Below are 22,732 nucleotides of genomic sequence, written 5' to 3'. Positions count from 1 at the left end.
TGAGTTCAGGTCTGGAGACTGGCTAGGCCACTAAGACTATAGAAAGATGAACAGTGCTCCAGCCGGGTGTAATAATATCCAAGTGAAGTATTTATTAAGCCATGGTACAGCAACGTTTTGACCAAAGTGTGGTCTTTTTCAAGCATACACATCAGTGCAACATGCTGGCTTAAATAGTGTGGATACCACGCAGGGCACCAATCACCATCCAAGCCACCAATTATATCAAAAAATACAACACATAACACACATCAAATAGACATACAATAATTAGTCACCCATAAGATACAATCTACCATATAGATAATCGCAATATACAATTAAAGATACAAGATTGATAGTGTGTTTATCTTCTGCTCAGCGAATTGTAATGAAGCATCCTCGTATCCATAGTGATGTTCCACCAATGTATGTATTCATATGGTTATCTGCAAAGCCAATCCAATGCCAGCAAAAATCGGCGCCAAGGAAAAAAGAGCAGCCAATCTCTATATCACATATATACAAGCGCACCCCAGGTCGTCAATCAGACGTTTCATTAAGTAGTAAATCCATACCTATGTCATATGTGTACATCCATCCACAGGCTATACTGCCGGGTCGCAGGTCTCGCAAGCGCCGCATCGCGAGATCGCACGCGCGTCACCCACCAGACACGCCCACATCACATGATCGCGATACGGACATGCCCAGCAAGAACACGCATGCAACTCCCACAACCCCGGGCCCACATGACCGTGGCTCGAAGCGGTAACCAGGGTGACGATGTCACAGGTTTTACCGCCGGGTCACAGGTCGCAAGCACCGCACCATAGGAGAGCACGCGCGCCACCCACCAGATACGCCCACACCACATGATCGTGGTACAGGCATACCCAGTGATGACGCGCATGTAACCCCCAAGCACGGACTCACGTGATCGTGGCTCAAGACGGCCACCTAAGCGAAATTATTAGAAAACACTGTGGCACCCCATTTGGATATACAAATAACATACAGGATCCATATTGAATCAAACTAAATCTAGCAAAATGGAATGAGAGAAAACTTGTTAAAAATGCAAAATATCACACACATCACAAAGCAAAACCTTATACAGTTAGGTCCATATATATTTGGACAGAGACAACATTTTTCTCACTTTGGTTATAGACATTACCACAATGAATTTTAAACAAAACAATTCAGATGCAGTTGAAGTTCAGACTTTCAGCTTTCATTTGAGGGTATCCACATTAAAATTGGATGAAGGGTTTAGGAGTTTCAGCTCCTTAACCTGTGCCACCCTGTTTTTTAAAGGGACCAAAAGTAATTGGACAATTGACTCCAAGGCTATTTCATGGACAGGTGTGGGCAATCCCTTCATTATGTCATTCTCAACTAAGCAGATAAAAAGCCTGGAGTTGATTTGAGGTGTGGTGCTTGCATTTGGAAGGTTTTCCTATGAAGTAAACATGCAGTCAAAAGTGCTCTCCATGAAGGTGAGACAAGCCATTCTTAAGCTGTGAAAACAGAGAAAAAACCCATCCGAGAAATTGCTACAATATTAGCAATAAAAAACAGGGTGGCACAGGTTAAGGAGCTGAAACTCCTAAACTCTTCATCCAATTTTAATATGGATACCCTCAAATGAAAGCTAAAAGTCTGAACTTCAACTGCATCTGAATTGTTTTGTTTAAAATTAAATTGTGGTAATGTCTATAACCAAAATGAGAAAAATGTTGTCTCTGTCCAAATATAAATGGACCTAACTGTATATAATGGGGCAGTCGGGAGACAATGAACCAAAGCCATATATACAAAATCCATATATTCCCCATTTCCAAAGAGACCATAATCATAGTTTCCAATATCTCCAATGGTCCGTCCACCGACTGTCACATCAATTACCTATATCGAAAAAACAAAGAATAAAAAATATACAATAAAGTATTAAATGCATAAAAACAACACACCACTGGTGACATTGCAACACCCCAGAGGAGGAACAGAATTATTTGGAGACGCATACCTGTAGATGAAAGTCTAAATTCAGATCCCTGGGTTGTAAAGACCCCAGTGTATAAATCCATCTCATCTCCTTCTTTTTCAATAATGATAATCTATCACCTCCTCTTCTTAGGGTTGGGACACTGTCAATCACCCTAAATCGCAATTGGTTTACCGAATGTTTATTGTCTAAAAAGTGTTTAGGGATTGGCAAATCAGTAAGCCCTGTCCTGATAGTGCTCTTATGCTTACTGATACGGGCTTTCACCTCCATTGTAGTCTCACCTACGTATACCAAACCACATGGGCACACAATCATATAGACTACAAAACTGGAGGTGTAGGTGTATCGTTCCTTCAAAAAGATTTTCTTGCCCGTATGAGGATGATAGAAAAATTCACCTTTCAGCATATTATTACAACAAGCACAACCCAGACATGGAAAATTTCCATTCCGGAGTGTGCTTAAAGTCTGTTGAATTGAAACTTTCGATGTCCCAATGTCCGATTTAACCAATCTATCACCTAAATTGCATCCCCTTCTATATGACATCATAGGATAATATTCAAAGGCTGAAACTGTCGGTAAGCCATGTTGTAAACAAGACCAATGTTTTTTTTAAATCCTATCAATCCTAAAGGACCTTGCAATGCTGCTTACAAAGCCATTCCTTAGGTGCCATGTGTCAAAGGGTTACAGCAGCGGAGGGAAGCTAGAAGACCATGGCGTCTGATTTCTCCTACCCCGGCGCTCAAAAATGGCTCTTCACTTAATGCGATTATGTTGCTGTGCATGTGCCATGGCTAGTGTCTGACTGCACAAGAGTTTTTTGTTTTCAGTATGTACAGTACAGACCAAAACTTTGGACACACCTTCTCGTTTAAAGATTTTTTTGTATTTTCATGACTATTAAAATTGTACATTCACACTGAAGGCATCAAAACTATGAATTAACCCATGTGGAATTATATACTTAACAAAAAAGTGTGAAACAACTGAAAATATGTCTTATATTCTAGGTTCTTCAAAGAAGCCACCTTTTGCTTTGATGACTGCTTTGCACACTCTTGGCATTCTCTTGATGAGCTTCAAGAGGTAGTCACCAGGAATGGTCTTCCAACACTCTTGAAGGAGTTCCCAGAGATGCTTAGCACTTGTTGGCCCTTTTGCCTTCACTCTGCAGTCCAGCTCACCCCAAACAATCTCGATTGGGTTCAGGTCTGGTGACTGTGAGTGAGACCAGGTCATCTCCTTCTTGGTCAAATAGCCCTTATACATGCTGTAGGTGTGCTTAGGGTCTTTGTCCTGTTTAAAACTAAACGCAAAACAAAAGGAATAGCATGCCGCTGCAAGATGCTGTGGTAGCCATGCTGATTCAGTATGCCTTCAATTTTGAATAAATCCCCACCAGTGTCACCAGCAAAGCACCCCCACACCATCACACCACCTCCTCCATGCTTCACGGTGGGAACAAGGCATGTAGAGCCATTCACCTTTTCTGCGTCGCACAAGGACACGGTGGTTGGAACCAAAGATCTCAAATTTGGACTCATCAGACAAAAGCACAGATTTCCACTGGTCCAAAGTCCATTTCTTGTGTTCTTTAGCCCAGACAAGTCTATTCTGCTTGTTGCCTGTCCATAGCAGTGGTTTACTAGCAGTTATTTTACCATGAAGCCCTGCTGCACAAAGTCTCCTTTTAACAGTTGTTGTAGAGATGTGTCTGCTGCTAGAACTCTGTGTAGCATTGACCTGGTCTCTAATCTGAGCTGCTGTTAACTTGCAATTTCTGAGGCTAGTGACTCGGATAAACTTATCCTCAGAAGCAGAGGTGACTCTTGGGCCTCCTTCCCTGGGGCGGTCCTAAAGTGAGCCAGTTTCTTTGCAGCGCTTGATGGTTTTTGCCACTGCATTTGGGGACGATTTCAAAGTTTTCCCCATTTTTCAGACTGACTGATCTTCATTTCTTAAAGTAATGATGGCCACTCGTTTTTCCTTACTTAGCTGCTTTTTTCTTGCCATAATACAAAACCGTCTATTCAGTAGGAATATCAACTGTGTATCCACCAGACTTCTGCACCACACAACTGATGGTCCCAACCCCATTTATAAGGCAATAAATCCCTCTTATTAAACCTGAGAGGGCACACCTGTTATCAGGACTCTGAACATTTTTTACCTTTTGTGCATTACTGCCCTTTTCCAAGATGGCGTCTTTGGTCTCATGTGCACTGTGTCTTCCTGCTATAAAACTCCACCCCAGCCTTCCGTCTGTGCTAGAGTATTCTGCCTTGCATCCAGCTCCTGACCTCTGATTACTCCCTGGCTATATACCTGCTCCTGTGAACCTGTGTGGTGATCCTGCTAGTCTGCTCTGAGTTCCTGCTGCATACATCAGTTTCCAGTAATCCTCCTTCATCTGCTGCTCGTGTTTACTTCCATCTGCATTTGCTGGACATGTAAGCTGTTTCTGCTGCTGCAAAAACCTGAGACTGTTAACCAGGCCTCCCTGGTTGAGCTAAGATATGATTTGAACTGCCTTATAAGCATATCTATCTGTGTTTGGACTAAGACAAGGATTTATTCGTGTCAAGTATCCTCAAGAATAACTGTGCTTCATAGACTTTCTGCTTGATTGCATTTTCCTCTGAAGTTTCCTATAGACTGCTAAGCTGCGTTTAATATTTACACCAAGTGTTGTGGACTTGAGTTTCTCTCTGCACCTGTTTGAATCACTGTGTGATAATATAGACTTTACCACTTATAAAACTGTGTCCTGTAGTTGTCTTGTTCCACGCAAAGAGTCTCCTGAGTTATCCCCTATAATTATTACACCTGTGAAGTGAAAACTATTCCCGGTGACTACCTCTTGAAGCTCATCAAGAGAATGCCAAGAGTGTGTAAAGGAGTCATGAAAGCAAAAGGTGGCTACTTTGAAGAACCTAGAATATAATACATATTTTCAGTTTTGTTAGGGGTCGAGTTCCCGCCTCTGCATAGTGGGAATCTCGGGCCATCTCTGCTGTGGTCTCAGATTCTTCTCCTGCCGCAGTGGAGTCTGCTCAGCGGAGACGTTGGTCCTAGCGTCTCACTCAGTCTGACTCTGTGCAAAGGGTTACTGCTGCCTTTTCAGCTTCAGCCATTGTAGCCAGTACTGGGCAGTGGCGAGCAGATGTTTTTGGAACTAAGTCCTGCTTTTCCCCTTCTGAGCATGCCCAGGGTAAGATCTCTCTTTGGAGATCAAGGGTCACATGCTTAAATACTGCAGCTAATCATATTTGTCCTCTAGGAAGGTCCTGAAGGTGCTCAACTTCTGTGGCAGCCTCCCATTGGTCCTTCTGGGAAGGTCCTGTACTTGATGCAGCTATAAAATGTTTGCATGACCGCACGGCCATGCGCTAGTATCAATCCAAGTTATGTGCTTTGCGCCAGTATGGTTATGTGTGATTGTATTCATGGACCTGGCTGAAATAAGCCCCTAGAATACCGGCACCTCCGGTGAGGAGATTGTGTGCTTGCATGACCACTGACTGCTATCAATTCGGCAGTTAGCTTGTGCTCCTGTGAGTCTAACAGGGCTCAGTGCTTTCCTTTCACGACTACTCTGTGATGTAACAGAGCTAGCCTATACTGCCGAATAGTGCCACCATTCACTAGCAGCAGGTTCCTCCTGCACGGTGGACCCCGGGCTGTGAACGCACCAATAATAATAAACATCTATATTTACTCGGTGCGTTCCGCTAGCCCTAACAAGTTGTTTCACACTTTTTGTTAAGTATATAATTCCACATGTGTTAATTCATAGTTTTGATGCCTTCAGTGTGAATGTACAATGTTCATAGTCATGAAAATATAGAAAAAACTTTAAATTAGAAGGTGTGTCCAAATTTTTGGTCTGTACTGTACTGTATATCATATTTATCATGTAAACTGTGGGGCAGGTTACTGAGGGATCAGTGACCTGTCAGCAGTCTTCATTACGAATAGCTAAGCAGAGCACCACATGAAGACCCCACAGGCCACCCCGAAGCACGAACATATCATTAACTGAAAACCGAAAATAAAAATTAAACAACAACCACCAGACGGATTTGATCAACCAAGGTATCATTGTAATCAGTGTAACAGTGCCAACCTTACACTGTCTGTTGGTTACTGTGCACAATCCTACTGACAGGTTCCCTTTAGGTAACGCAATTTTTTGTTCAACAGTCTGCTGGACACCTGTTTAATGAATAATGCACATTACCTGTGGTTGCATTCTGGTTTATTAAAATTTATATTTTAAACTTTAGCTTTGTTCCTAAGACTTTCATTGAGGTGTACTCATTTTTGCAAAATAGCCTTGAATATGTTAGGAAAATTATTTTTGGGGGGTTTGCAATCTTGCAATCATTGGCCCATCCTATTCTGTAGGATGGTATTCCATACAAAATGTTGATTCTGAATGGAAACTAAAGGTTTTCTTACAGTGCACATGGTGATGTGCACTGAAACTACACTATTGCTTGTGCAATCCAAATCGTGGTTATCAAGATTACCTTTCAAATTATGGTTATTTTGATCCTACAAGAAAATTACTTGAGCTATTGCAATATAATTGTTTTTTGTCTGTTAAGACAACTTATTGAGCAATCTTGAAAGTTGGCGGAGAGCAAATAGAATGTGTAGATATTTCTCTCTGTAAACGCATACAGAACTCCCACTCTCCTGGCAAAATGAGAGCATCAATCAATAGTGTAATGATAAACTGCTTTTCAGAGTGCATTACATTGTTTCAGGCGTGATTACAGATGATGTGAGAGGGTCTTAGCCTCTGAGCACAAAATTATCATAAACAAATAGATGCAAGTTTCGAAGTGGGATTTTGTGAGGATTTTTAAAAAAAGATAACATCTAACACTACCAGTTTTGATCCCATGAGTGTCTAGAATTACTGACTCAGAAATGATACAGGAAAGATATACATCTTGGTACCGTGTTAGCCAGTAGATAGAAAAATATTTAGAATTGAGAGTCCTCAGTGGTTGATACCTTTTAATGGCTAACTGAAAAGATGGTAACAAATTGCAAGCTTTCGAGACTACACAGGTCTCTTCATCAGGCAAAGACTAAAAGAAATTCTGAACAATCACATATTTATGCACAACAGAGCACAGAAAAAAAAACAACCATGGATAAGACAGGTGACATGAAGCAGAATTACCATGAGTGATAAACAGTTATGTCCATAAATATTGGGCCAGCTCTTAGATAAGGAATGTTCTATTGTCCTCTGATTGGGGTTGGTTCTGTTGTGATGACTAGGGTTGAGCGACTTTCATTTTTTTAAGATCGAGTAGGGTTTTGGGAAACCCGATTTTGTCCAGAGTCGAGTCGAGTGCAGTCGGCCGATTATCGCTAAAAGTCGGGGATCGACCGAAACACGAAACCCAATGCAAGTCAATGGGGAAGCATAGTCGGCAGTGAGTGGAGGCCAGGAAAACACCTACAGTGCCCATTTTAATGCCAAAAACATCCATTCTTGTTTCTGAAGCTTGTCAATCTTAATTAACTTTATAATAATAGTTGGGCATAGGGAATTGGGGGTCATTTGGCAAAAGTTGTGGGGGGAGTAGGGCCGGCTCAAGTTTTTCGTGGGCCCAGGAAATGCGGACTACGTCACGGCGGTGTTGCAGGGAAAGGTAAGTATTTAAAAGTTGCAAGTGCTGTGATCCTGAGCAAGCAGGGGGGGGGCCCACTCGTTCGCATTGCCACTGGCACAGGGCCCCTCAAAGTACGGCGGTGTGTTTGCATGGCGGGGGCGCCTCCCACCAGCAGCGACACTTTTGCGTACTCTGAGGGGCCCTGTGCCAGTGACGTCGCCAACGAGTATGCCCCCCCACCTGATGAAGGAACCTGCACTTTCATCTGCACCTTCCTCTTTGTCCCTGTGTAAGGTGGTATAACATGCGGGAAGGGGAACCTTACTTTCAGCAGGGACAGATTCTGGCTGTGTAGAGTACAAGGGGAATGTAGTGGTCTAGGTCAATGTACCAGCAGACTCATTTAGCAGTGGCTGGGCAATGGGCAGGATGAGGAGGAAACAGATATAGGGCCAAAGAATAAAGTAGGCTACATGCAGTTCAAAATTGGTAACAGGACTAAACAGGCGGCATTGCTTTGTTCAGTGGAGTAGCAAACCCAAGAGCAGCAGACACTGTTTCAAGGGCCTAACCACACTAGTAGGCCAAATGCAGTTTAATATCTGATAGTATAGGGCGAAAGCCAGAATGTGGAAGCTCAGCTTTGTTCAGTTGAGGACAACACCAGGGAGTGGCAGACACCTTTAGTAGGCCGGAAAAGCCTATTGCATTTTTTAAAATGGTAATTTGGAGCAGAAGGTTGAAGCTCAGCTTTATTTAGTTGAGGGCAACACCAGGGAGGGGCAGAAGCCGTTAGTAGGCCCTAACCACCATTTTTTTTTTAAAACCACTTAATGAGAGCCGGAAGGTTGAAGCTCAGCTTTATTTAGTTGAGGACAACACCAGGGAGGGGCAGAAGCCGTTAGTAGGCCCTAACCACCATTTTTTTTTTTAAAACCACATAATGAGAGCCGGAAGGTTGAAGCTCAGCTTTATTTAGTTGAGGACAACACCAGGGAGGGGCAGAAGCCGTTAGTAGGCCCTAACCACCATTTTTGTTTTAAAACCACTTAATGAGAGCCGGAAGGTTGAAGCTCAGCTTTATTTAGTTGAGGACAACACCAGGGAGGGGCAGAAGCCGTTAGTAGGCCCTAACCACCATTTTTTTTTTTAAAACCACATAATGAGAGCCGGAAGGTTGAAGCTCAGCTTTATTTAGTTGAGGACAACACCAGGGAGGGGCAGAAGCCGTTAGTAGGCCCTAACCAAAGTTGAAGGCCAAATGCAGTTTAATTTCTGATACTATAGGCCGAAAGCCAGAAGGTGGAAGTTCCGATTTAGACAGTGGAGGACAATTTGAATTAGGGACTGCAGACAGACTTAGTAGGCTGTCCCCTGTGGACCATGCATCCACCACATTAACCCATTGCGCCGTAATGGACACGTAATCTTCCGTGGCCATGCCTACAGGTCCATGCGTCTGTTGTCAGGTGCACCTTTGTACTCACAGATTGCCAGAGTGCATGGACAATGCGGTCTTCTACATGCTGGTGGAGGGTTGGGATGGCTTTTCTCGCAAAAGAAGTGTCGACTGGTTAGCTTGTAGCGTGGTACAGCGTAGTCCATCATGGCCTTATTAATAGTAAATAAAATATATAACTAGGCTCTATGAACTTTTAAATAGGTTCCAGGGGTACACGGGCAGCATTGGTGTGGTCAGTGGAGGAGTATTGCAAGTAGGGGCTGCAGACAGGCTATCAAAGGCCTAAAATAACAAACAGTAGGCAGTCATGGCAGTTTTACATCGGTTACATGGATACACAGGCAGGCACTCCAGGCAGCATTGTGGTCAGTGGAGGAGTATTGCAAGTAGGGGCCGCAGACAGGCTATCAAAGGCCTAAAATAACAAACAATAGGCTCATGGCAGTTTCACAGCGGTTACATGGATACACGGGCAGGCAGCTTGGTGGTGGTGAGTGGAGGAGTATTTAAAGTAGGGACCGCAGACAGGCTTCAAAGGCCTAACATAAGAAAATGGGCTGGCTGTAGGCACTTTATAATTGGTTCCAGGGGTACACGGGCAGCAGTGGTCTGGTCAGTGGAGGAGTATTTAAAGTAGGGACCGCAGACAGGCTTCAAAGGCCTAACATAAGAAAATGGGCTGGCTGTAGGCACTTTATAATTGGTTCCAGGGGTACACGGGCAGCAGTGGTCTGGTCAGTGGAGGAGTATTTAAAGTAGGGACCGCAGACAGGCTATCAAAGGCCTAACATAACAAACAATAGGCTCATGGCAGTTTCACAGCGGTTACATGGATACACGGGCAGGCAGCTTGGTGGTGAGTGGAGGAGTATTTAAAGTAGGGACCGCAGACAGGCTATCAAAGGCCTAAAATAACAAACAATAGGCTCATGGCAGTTTTACAGCGGTTACATGGATACACAGGCAGCTTGGTGGTGAGTGGAGGAGTATTTAAAGTAGGGACCGCAGACAGGCTATCAAAGGCCTAAAATAACAAACAATAGGCTCATGGCAGTTTCACAGCGGTTACATGGATACACGGGCAGGCAGCTTGGTGGTGGTGAGTGGAGGAGTATTTAAAGTAGGGACCGCAGACAGGCTTCAAAGGCCTAACATAAGAAAATGGGCTGGCTGTAGGCACTTTATAATTGGTTCCAGGGGTACACGGGCAGCAGTGGTCTGGTCAGTGGAGGAGTATTTAAAGTAGGGACCGCAGACAGGCTTCAAAGGCCTAACATAAGAAAATGGGCTGGCTGTAGGCACTTTATAATTGGTTCCAGGGGTACACGGGCAGCAGTGGTCTGGTCAGTGGAGGAGTATTTAAAGTAGGGACCGCAGACAGGCTATCAAAGGCCTAACATAACAAACAATAGGCTCATGGCAGTTTCACAGCGGTTACATGGATACACGGGCAGGCAGCTTGGTGGTCAGTGGAGGAGTATTTAAAGTAGGGACCGCAGACAGGCTATCAAAGGCCTAAAATAACAAACAATAGGCTCATGGCAGTTTTACAGCGGTTACATGGATACACAGGCAGCTTGGTGGTGAGTGGAGGAGTAGTGCAAGGAGTGTCTGTCCCAGTACTCCCAAAATATAAATAGATGTTAATGTCTCGCAAAACAACCAAAACAAAAAAAAAAGGTGGCATACTTAGGTACAGGGGTGGGCTCATCTACTGAGTTTCTGACATAGTAATTTGGCAGTAACTATTTAATGGTGCCAATATAGGACACAGACACAGACTACTTTAAGTTGCATCATAGATGTCTACAAATTTGTATTGTCAGTGCCAGACATTGAATGATGTCAGCGAATAGACTAAAGATTGGTGGAGCTGTGCGACATAATTTTGCACGTGGTAGAGCACATTTTGAGCTGGGGTAGGGGGGAACTCTCTTGAGGCCGGCGGGACCGCCCCAGGGCCCCTCATGTTACAACGGTGTGTCTGACGTTGGGTGCGCACCACCACCGCCAGAGACACTACATTGTACTATGAGGGACCCAGTAGCAATGCCGTCAACCAAAAGCGAGCACACCCACCTCTTCAGACAAACAGCAGTCTCACGGGTGCTTGCGCCAAGTCGCGATACCACGGCCCCGTGTGGGGAGTTTTGCCATTTAGGGAGGTGTAAACATGTCGTATGCTGTACAATCAGCTGCAGCAAATTAGACATTAGAAAAGTAATTCACAGGCAAGAGCTTTTCATAGGAAAGCTAGGTGTCGGCCGGCCAAGGTGGGGCAAAAGATTTCGAAATCCAGTTGTGGTTCATTTTAATGAATGTTAGATCGTCAACATTTTGGGTAGCCAGACGAGTCCTTTTTTCGGTTAATATTGAACCTGCAGCACTGAATACTCTTTCTGATAGGACACTTGCTGCCGGGCAAGCAAGCTCCTGCAATGCATATTCTGCCAATTCTGGCCAGGTGTCTAATTTGGAGGCCCAGTAATCAAATGGGAATGACGGTTGAGGGAGAACATCGATAAGGGATGAAAAATAGTTAGTAACCATACTGGACAAATGTTGTCTCCTGTCACTTTCAATTGATGCAGCAGTACCTGTCCTGTCTGCGGTCATAGCAAAATCACTCCACAACCTGGTCAGAAAACCCCTCTGTCCAACGCCACTTCTGATGTGTGCACCCCTAACACTCCTAGTCTGCTGCCCCCTGGAGCTTGTGTGAGAACGATCACGTGCGCTTTGTGCTGGGAATGCCTGAAGCAAACGGTCAACAAGAGTTGATTGTTTGGTTGCTAATATTAGTTCCAAGTTCTCATGTGGCATAATATTTTGCAATTTGCCTTTATAGCGTGGATCAAGGAGGCAGGCCAACCAGTAATCGTCATCGTTCATCATTTTCGTAATGCGTGTGTCCCTTTTTAGGATACGTAAGGCATAATCCGCCATGTGGGCCAAAGTTCCAGTTGTCAAATCTCCGGTTGTGATTGGTTGAGGGGCAGTTGCAGGCAAATCTACGTCACTTGTGTCCCTCAAAAAACCAGAACCCGGCCGTGACACGCAACCAATTTCCTGTGCCCCCGTGAAAGTTTCCGCATTAAAAATATACTCATCCCCATCATCCTCCTCGTCCTCCACCTCCTCTTCGCCCGCTACCTCGTCCTGTACACTGCCCTGACCAGACAATGGCTGACTGTCATCAAGGCTTCCCTCTTCCTCTGGTGCAGACGCCTGCTCCTTTATGTGCGTCAAACTTTGCATCAGCAGACGCATTAGGGGGATGCTCATGCTTATTACGGCGTTGTCTGCACTAACCAGCCGTGTGCATTCCTCAAAACACTGAAGGACTTGACACATGTCTTGTATCTTCGACCACTGCACACCTGACAACTCCATGTCTGCCATCCTACTGCCTGCCCGTGTATCCTCCCACAAATAAATAACAGCACGCCTCTGTTCGCACAGTCTCTGAAGCATGTGCAGTGTTGAGTTCCACCTTGTTGCAACGTCTATGATTAGGCGATGCTGGGGAAGGTTCAAAGACCGCTGATAGGTCTGCATACGGCTGGCGTGTACAGGCGAACGTCGGATATGTGAGCAAAGTGCACGCACTTTGAGGAGCAGGTCGGAGAACCCAGGATAAGTTTTCAATAAGCACTGCACCACCAGGTTTAAGGTGTGAGCCAGGCAAGGAATGTGTTTCAGTTGGGAAAGGGAGATGGCAGCCATGAAATTCCTTCCGTTATCACTCACTACCTTGCCTGCCTCAAGATCTACTGTGCCCAGCCACGACTGCGTTTCTTGTTGCAAGAACTCGGACAGAACTTCCGCGGTGTGTCTGTTGTCGCCCAAACACTTCATAGCCAATACAGCCTGCTGACGCTTGGCAGTAGCTGGCCCATAATGGGACAACTGGTGTGCAACAGTGTCATCTGCCGATGGAGTGGTTGGCCGACTGCGTTCTGTGGAAGAGCTGTAGCTTCTGCAGGAGGACGAGGAGGAGGAGGAGGGGGTGCGAACGCCTACAGCCAACTGTTTCCTAGACCGTGGGCTAGGCACAACTGTCCCTAAATTGATGTCGCCTGTGGACCCTGCATCCACCACATTCACCCAGTGTGCCGTGATGGACACATAACGTCCCTGGCCATGCCTACTGGTCCATGCATCTGTAGTCAGGTGCACCTTTGTACTCACAGATTGCCTAAGTGCATGGACGATGCGCTGTTTAACATGCTGGTGCAGGGCTGGGATGGCTTTTCTGGAAAAAAAGTGTCGACTAGGTAGCTCGTATCGTGGTTCAGCGTACTCCATCAGGGCTTTAAAAGCTTCGCTTTCAACTAAACGGTAGGGCATCATCTCTAACGAGATTAGTCTAGCTATGTGGGCGTTAAAACCCTGTGTACGCGGATGCGAGGATAAGTACTTCCTTTTTCTAACCAGAGTCTCATGTAGGGTGAGCTGGACTGGAGAGCAGGAGATCGTGGAACTTTCGGGTGTGCCGGTGTACATGGCAGACTGAGAGACGGTTGGAGACGGTATTGTTTCCGCCGGTGCCCTAGATGCAATATTTCCTCCTACTAAACTGGTGATTCCCTGACCCTGACTGCTTTTGGCTGGCAAAGAAACCTGCACAGATACTGCCGGTGGTGCGGAAAATGGTGGCCTTACAGTGACGGAAGGGATGTTGCGTTGCTGACTAGCTTCATTGGCCGAGGGTGCTACAACCTTAAGGGACGTTTGGTAGTTAGTCCAGGCTTGAAAATGCATGGTGGTTAAGTGTCTATGCATGCAACTAGTATTTAGACTTTTCAGATTCTGACCTCTGCTTAAGCTAGTTGAACATTTTTGACAGATGACTTTGCGCTGATCAGTTGGATGTTGTTTAAAAAAATGCCAGACTGCACTCTTCCTAGACTCGGATCCCTTTTCAGGGATTGCAGACTGAGCTTTAACCGGATGGCCACGCTGTCCTCCAACAGGTTTTGGCTTTGACACGCGTTTTGGGCCAGATACGGGCCCGGCAGATGGAACCTGTTGCGATGTTGATGCCTGCTGCGGCCCCTCCTCCACCTCCGCTTCTGAACTACTGCCGCCTGCACCCTGTTCCCCCAATGGCTGCCAATCGGGGTCAATAACTGGGTCATCTATTACCTCCTCTTCGAGCTCGTGTGCAACTTCGTCTGTGTCACTGTGTCGGTCGGTGGTATAGCGTTCGTGGCGGGGCAACATAGTCTCATCAGGGTCTGATTGTGGATCTGTACCCTGAGAGGGCAATGTGGTGGTCTGAGTCAAAGGAGCAGCATAGTACTCTGGCTGTGGCTGTGCATCAGTGCACTCCATGTCAGAATCTACTTGTAATGGGCATGGCCTGTTAAATGTTTCACTTTCTAAGCCAGGGACGGTATGTGTAAAGAGCTCCATGGAGTGACCCGTTGTGTCGCCTGCTGCATCCTTCTCTCTTGTTGTAGTTTTTGCTGAGGAGGACAAGGAAGCGACTTGTCCCTGACCGTGAACATCCACAAGCGACGCGCTGCTTTTACATTTACCAGTTTCGGAAGAGGAGGCAAAAGAGCTAGAGGCTGAGTCTGCAATGTAAGCCAAAACTTGCTGTTGCTGCTCAGCCTTTAAAAGCGGTTTTCCTACTCCCAGAAAAGAGAGTGTTCGAGGCCTTGTGTAGCCTGACGACGAAACTGGCTCCACAGCTCCAGACTTAGGTGGAATATTTTTATCCCCACGACCACCTGATGCTCCACTACCACTACCATCATTACCAGCTGACAATGAACGCCCACGACGACCTCTTGCACCAGACTTCCTCATTGTTTAAAAATCGTAACCAAACTAACTTTATTTGTTGCTGTCAAACAACTTACACGGTGAGCTATAACTTCAGTATGATTTCAATATCCCTTAACAGGTTGGTGAGACCACAAGGAAAATCAGGCACAATGTTACACACTCTGTTTTCTGTGACACCAAATCACAGAGATGACACACACGCAGGACTGTCACTCAAGCACTAATGTCAATATTAATCTCCCACCTAATTTTTTTTTTTTTTTTTCTCTGTGAGACTTTAGAAACCAAATAATATTTAAAAAAAAACAAAAAAACAAGGCTTTCTATGGCCCACTGAATGAGAGATGGCACGCACAGGAGTGGCACACAAGCCCTGACTGAGGCCAATATTTTTCTCCCACTGATTGATGTAGTGTTTTTGTGTTGAGGTTGATTTTAAAACACAAATGAAGGAAAAAAATAAAAAGGCTTTCTATGGCCCACAATTAGAGAGAGAGGTGGCACACCCAGGAGTCAAGACTGGCACACAAGCTGAAATGGCAATATTACTCTCCCACTGTTTTTTTATGTATTTTTTTTTTATTTTCAGGGAGACTTTAGAAACCAAATAATATTAAAAAAAAAACAAAAAAACAAGGCTTTCTATGGCCCACTGAATGAGAGGGACAGAGGTGGCACACCCAGGAGTCAAGACTGGCACACAAGCTGAAATGGCAATATTACTCTCCCACTGTTTTTTTATGTATTTTTTTTTTATTTTCAGGGAGACTTTAGAAACCAAATAATATTAAAAAAAAAAAAAAAAACAAGGCTTTCTATGGCCCACTGAATGAGAGGGACAGAGGTGGCACACCCAGGAGTCAAGACTGGCACACAAGCTGAAAGGGCAATATTACTCTCCCACTGTTTTTTTATGTTTTTTTTTTTTTTATTTTCAGGGAGACTTTAGAAACCAAATAATATTAAAAAAAAACAAAAAAACAAGGCTTTCTATGGCCCACTGAATGAGAGGGACAGAGGTGGCACACCCAGGAGTCAAGACTGGCACACAAGCTGAAATGGCAATATTACTCTCCCACTGTTTTTTTATGTATTTTTTTTTTATTTTCAGGGAGACTTTAGAAACCAAATAATATTAAAAAAAAAAAAAAAACCAAGGCTTTCTATGGCCCACTGAATGAGAGGGACAGAGGTGGCACACCCAGGAGTCAAGACTGGCACACAAGCTGAAAGGGCAATATTACTCTCCCACTGTTTTTTTAGGTTTTTTTTTTTTTATTTTCAGGGAGACTTTAGAAACCAAATAATATTAAAAAAAAAAAATAAATAGGCTTTCTATGGCCCACTGAATGAAAGGGAGAGAGGTGGCACACCCAGGAGTCAAGACTGGCACACAAGCTGAAAGGGCAATATTACTCTCCCACTGTTTTTTTATGTATTTTTTGTTTTTTCAGGGAGACTTTAGAAACCCAATAATATTTAAAAAAAAAAATAAATAGGCTTTCTATGGCCCACTGAATGAGAGGGAGAGAGGTGGCACACCCAGGAGTCAAGACTGGCACACAAGCTGAAAGGGCAATATTACTCTCCCACTGTTTTTTTAGGTTTTTTTTTTTTTTCAGGGAGACTTTAGAAACCAAATAATATTAAAAAAAAAAAAAAAAAAAAAAAATAGGCTTGCTATAGCCCACTGAATGAGAGATAGCACACACAGCAGTGGCACACAAGCCCTGACTGAGGCCAATATTTTTCTCCCACTGATTGATGTAGTGTTTTTGTGTTGAGGTAGATTTTAGAACACAAATCACGGAAAAAATAAATAGGCTTTCTATGGCCCACTGAATGAAAGGGAGAGAGGTGGCACACCCAGGAGTCAAGACTGGCACACAAGCTGAAAGGGCAATATTACTCTCCCACTGTTTTTTTATGTATTTTTTGTTTTTTCAGGGAGACTTTAGAAACCCAATAATATTAAAAAAAATAAATAAATAGGCTTTCTATGGCCCACTGAATGAGAGGGAGAGAGGTGGCACACCCAGGAGTCAAGACTGGCACACAAGCTGAAAGGGCAATATTATTCTCCCACTGTTTTTTTAGGTTTTTTTTTTTTTTTTCAGGGAGAATTAGAAACCAAATAATATTAAAAAAAAAAAATAAATAGGCTTTCTATGGCCCACTGAATGAAAGGGAGAGAGGTGGCACACCCAGGAGTCAAGACTGGCACACAAGCTGAAAGGGCAATATTACTCTCCCACTGTTTTTTTATGTATTTTTTGTTTTTTCAGGGAGACTTTAGAAACCCAATAATATTTAAAAAAATAAATAAATAGGCTTTCTATGGCCCACTGAATGAGAGGGAGAGAGGTGGCACACCCAGGAGTCAAGACTGGCACACAAGCTGAAAGGGCAATATTATTCTCCCACTGTTTTTTTAGGTTTTTTTTTTTTTTTTCAGGGAGAATTAGAAACCAAATAATATTAAAAAAAAAAAATTAATAGGCTTTCTATGGCCCACTGAATGAAAGGGAGAGAGGTGGCACACCCAGGAGTCAAGACTGGCACACAAGCTGAAAGGGCAATATTACTCTCCCACTGTTTTTTTATGTATTTTTTGTTTTTTCAGGGAGACTTTAGAAACCCAATAATATTAAAAAAAAAAAATAAATAGGCTTTCTATGGCCCACTGAATGAGAGGGAGAGAGGTGGCACACCCAGGAGTCAAGACTGGCACACAAGCTGAAAGGGCACTATTATTCTCCGACTGTTTTTTTAGGTTTTTTTTTTTTTTTCAGGGAGAATTAGAAACCAAATAATATTAAAAAAAAAAAAAAAAAAAAAAAAAATAGGCTTGCTATAGCCCACTGAATGAGAGATAGCACACACAGCAGTGGCACACAAGCCCTGACTGAGGCCAATATTTTTCTCCCACTGATTGATGTAGTGTTTTTGTGTTGAGGTAGATTTTAGAACACAAATCACGGAAAAAATAAATAGGCTTTCTATGGCCCACTCAGTGAGAGATGGCACACACAGGGATGGCACTGTAGCAGAAATGCCAATCTTAATCTCCCACAAAAAAAAAACAAAAAAAAAAAAAAAACTGTCCTACAATTACTATCTCCCTGCAGTAATGTAAGCCAGGTATGGCAGGCAGCAATAGGAGTGGACTGATGCACAAATTAAATAAAAAGTGTGGACAAACAGAAAAGATAGCTGTGCAGAAAGGAAGGAACAAGAGGATATGTGCTTTGAAAAAAGCAGTTGGTTTCCACAGTGGCGTACACACAGCAATACAGCTATCACGGAGCCTTCTAGGGCAGCCCAATGAGCTACAGCGCTGAGGGGAAAAAAAAAAAAAAATAGCTTCCACAGTCCCTGCACACCGAAGGTGGTGTTGGACAGTGGAAATCGCTGCAGCACAAGCGGTTTGGTGGTTAGTGGACCCTGCCTAACGCTCTCCCTGCTTCTGATGAAGCGGCAGCAACCTGTCCCTAAGCTCAGATCAGCAGCAGTAAGATGGCGGTCGGCGGGAACGCCCCTTTATAGCCCCTGTGACGCCGCAGACAGCAAGCCAATCACTGCAATGCCCTTCTCTAAGATGGTGGGGACCAGGATCTATGTCATCACGCTGCCCACACTCTGCGTTCACCTTCATTGGCTGAGAAATGGCGCTTTTCGCGTCATTGAAACGCGACTTTGGCGCGAAAGTCGCGTACCGCATGGCCGACAAGCACAGGGGTCGGATCGGGTTTCATGAGACGCCGACTTAGCCAAAAGTCGGCGACTTTTGAAAATGATCGACCCGTTTCGCTCAACCCTAGTGATGACCCTACATGGTCTGAGGGGCAAGTTCCTTAGTTGATGTAAAAAGACATAAATCCATGCGACACATTCATTCCTGCAGTGAGACTCCTTCAGACATTTGATAAAATCCACCATCATAGATACTAACAGGAGACAAGCATCCAACATCAGTGCCCAGGAGAGAAAGGCCATACAGTCTCTGAAAACCAACAAAGAAATGATCATCAAACCTGCTGACAAGGAAGGTGCAATAGTCAAGATGAGCACATCAGACTATATGAAGGAAGCAAACAGACAACTTATGGACACACGATACTACAAAAAATTAGAGTCGGATCCTACACAGGACTATTACAAGGAACTAAACAAGTTGGTATCTTGTCTGCCCGACGAATCCATAAGAGCCAATGACCTGATACCAGATAGTCCAAGAACAGGGATATTCTACATGCTTCCCAAAATCCACAAATCTGGAAATCCAGGAAGACCAATTATTTCATGTGTGGGCACCCTTACTGAGCAGGTATCTGGATGGGTAGAGGGTTGTTGTGAATTCCGTTCTGGAGCTCCCTCCTGTGGTTGCTAATGGTATTTTTGTGAGTTCTGCCCTTGGGCTCCCTCTGGTGGTTTCGAGTGGAACTGCTGCTCCGTTAGGTAGCTGTAGCAGCTGCCATCACTGATCGCCTTGCCTGGGTTTGTTATTTAAACCTGCTCTGGGCTTTAGTTCATGCCAGCTGTCAATGTCTTAGGTTGGATTTGGTTCTCTCCTTGCATTTCTCATATGGCCTGTCCTTGTCAGCAAAAGATAAGTTCTGCTAGTTCTTGTTCGTCCATTTGCTTTGGATATTATTGCTTTGCAAATATGTCTCTTTTTGTCCAGCTTGTCACTATGTCATATTCAGGCTAGCTGGAAGCTCTGGGAAGCAGATTTGCCCCTCCACACCGTGAGTCAGTGTGGAGTTCATTTTTGTAAACTCTGCGTGGATTTTTGTAGTTTTTAATACTGACCGCACAGTATCCTTTTCTCTCTGTCTATCAAGTTTAGTATTGGCCTCCTTTGCTGAAAACTGATTTCATTTCTGTGTATGTCATTTCCCTCTCCACTCACAGCCAATATTTGTGGGGGGCTATCTTTCCTTTTGGGGTTTTCTCTGAGGCAAGATAGCTTTCTATTTCCTTCTTTAGGGGTAGTTAATTCTTAGGCTGTGAAGAGGTGTCTAGGGAGAGTCAGGAACATCCCACGGCTATTACTAGTGTTGTTGTTAGGATTAGGGATTGCGGTCAGTAGAGATACCACCTCCTCAGAGCTCGTCCCATGTTGCGTTTTAGCCACCAGGTCATATCGGTGTGGCCTCTTAACCACCAGGTCATAACAGAGGGTATTCTTAAACCCCTGGTAAAGGATACATCCAGCTTCATTCAGGACACAACTGACCTATTGAATAAACTATCAGCAATAGGTCCTCTACCAGAAGGAACCATCCTGGCCACCATGGCTGTGGAATCTTTGTACTCCAATATCCCACACCAGGATGGATTAAATGCCTGCAAGTTCTTCCTGGAAAACACAGGGACTGATGCAAATTCTGTGGTGAAACTTATAAAATTCATCCTCACCCACAATTACTTTGAATTTGACAAGAAGATCTATCTACAGGAGACTTGCACAGCAATGGGAAGTAAAATGGCCCCACAGTATGCAAATCTTTTCATGGCCAAGCTTGAAAGGACTTTTAGTCCTCATGTCCCATCAGGCCTCTGGCCTACTACCGCTACATTGATGACATTTTAATCATCTGGACGGAGTCTGAGCCACAGCTAAAGACGTTCCATGAACAATTTAATCAATTTCATCCAACCATCAACTTGACACTCAACTACTCCTGTACTGAAATTAACTTTTTGGACAACACCATCATTAAGCTGGAGAACAATAAAATAGAGACATCCCTGTATCAGAAGCCAATCGACAGTCCAACTTAAATGGGACAGTTTCCATCCAAAACGCATAAAAAACTCCATTATCTACAGCCAAGCTATCAGATACAATCGTATATGTTCCAACCCAATGGACATGGATGAACACCTTGGTTGCCTCAGAAAGACCTTTTTGAATCAGGGCTACCGTCAAAGAACAATTGAAAACCAGATTACAAGAGCCACCAGAATATCAAGGAATCACCTGCTACATTACAAAGCTAAAGAAGAAAATAACCGGGTACCTCTAGTAGTTACCTACAATCCAAATCTGGAGGTGCTAAGGGGAGCTGCACGGAAATTACAACTTTTACTACAAAAAGATGCCCGTTTACAATCCATTTTTCCAGACCCCCCACTACTGTGTTTTAGGCAGCCCCCAAGTCTAAGAAGCATCATTGTCAAGAGCTCCCTGTCCTCTCCAACAGCTGCAGGTACCTTTCCTTGCAATCAGAAAAAATGTAAAACCTGTCCATTTATAATGACCACGGACAAGATAAAGACCCCCAATTCACATCAGGACTACAAGATACCAGGTACTTTCAGTTGCGACACTTCTATTGTGGTGTACTTAATTATTTGTACTAAATGTCCAACTGCGGGTCTGTATGTGGGGGAGACAGGGCAAAAGCTTAGAACAAGAATGAATTCTCACTGCCACACAATAAGAGAAAAATAATGGATCTACCTGTGGCAATACATTTTTGTCTCCCAAATCATAACATTATGGACATGAAATTACTTGTGTTAAAAGGTAGCTTCAAATCTAAGACAGAACAGAAGAGTCTGGGAATATAAACTGATGACGACCTTTGACAGTCTCATTGCAGGAATTAATGTGTCGCATGGATTTATGTCTTTTTACATCAACTAAGGAACTTGCCCCTCAGACTATGTGGGGTCATCACAACAGAACCAACCCCAATCAGAGGACAATAAAACATTCCTTATCTAAGAACTGGCCCAATATTTATGGACATAACTGTTTATCACTCATGGTAATTCTGCTTCATGTCACCTGTCTTATCCATGGTTTTTTCCTTTTTTTTTTCTGTGCTCTGTTGTGCATAAATATGTGATTGTTCAGAATTTCTTTTAGCCTTTGCCCGATGAAGAGACCTGTGTAGTCTCGAAAGCTTGCAATTTGTTACCATCTTTTCAGTTAGCCATTAAAAGGTATCAACCACTGAGGACTCTCAATTTTAAATATTTGCTTCAGAAATGTAAAGGGCAATATAGCACATGATGTTTATGACAGCTCAATACTGCAATTTCCTTTAGTCACTGCTGATACTCTAATGGGGAGCTAACACTAGATTTTTGCAAAGAAAAAGCAGAGCCTTCTTGTATTCTGGGTGGTGCTCATCTTTTAGAGAGTGTTGTTTATATAATTTCCTTTATGCAATATAGGAAAAAAATCTAGTGACAGGTTTTATTTAACCCCTTAAAGACCGCCGATACGCCTTTTAACGGCGGTAATTAAGAGGACTTTTTCCTGAACGATGCTTTTTAACGACGCTGAGAAATAAGGGTATTGCACCCCGAGCTTCGGAAAATCTCTGGGGTCTGGTCTACTGGGAACATGATTCAGGTCAGTTTTTATTGTCCCCAGTGTTGCGATCGCCGTTATTCTCCGTATAACGGCAACCGCAAAAAAAGTCAGATATCCCATTTATTTATTTCTCCTCTGACATGATCTAGCAGATCAGAGGAGAGGGAAATGGGGTGCCCCGAGTCCGTCCAGCACTTCCAGCGCCTCTGGCATCCTCCAGTCCTGTCCCCTGGCCCCAGCATCTTCTTCCGGGAAGAAAATGGTGGGCGCATGCGCAGTGCGCCCGCCGAGATCCGCCGTCTGGCACCCGATAACATTAGGAGATTTTTCCAATTGGTTCATTTTGATCACTCTGATAGACCCTATCACAGCGATCAAACCAAAAAAATAGTGAATCAAACCCTTCTTTATCACCTCCTTAGGTAAAAATAATAAAATATAAAAGTATGTATTTCCATTTTTCCGTTAAGGTTGGAGTTAGAGCTAGGGTTAGGGTTGGGGATAGG

This window comes from Ranitomeya variabilis, chromosome 4 (assembly GCF_051348905.1).
Source record: "Ranitomeya variabilis isolate aRanVar5 chromosome 4, aRanVar5.hap1, whole genome shotgun sequence".
NCBI classification, from domain to species: domain Eukaryota; kingdom Metazoa; phylum Chordata; class Amphibia; order Anura; family Dendrobatidae; genus Ranitomeya; species Ranitomeya variabilis.
Note: the sequence above shows the minus strand (reverse complement) of the source record.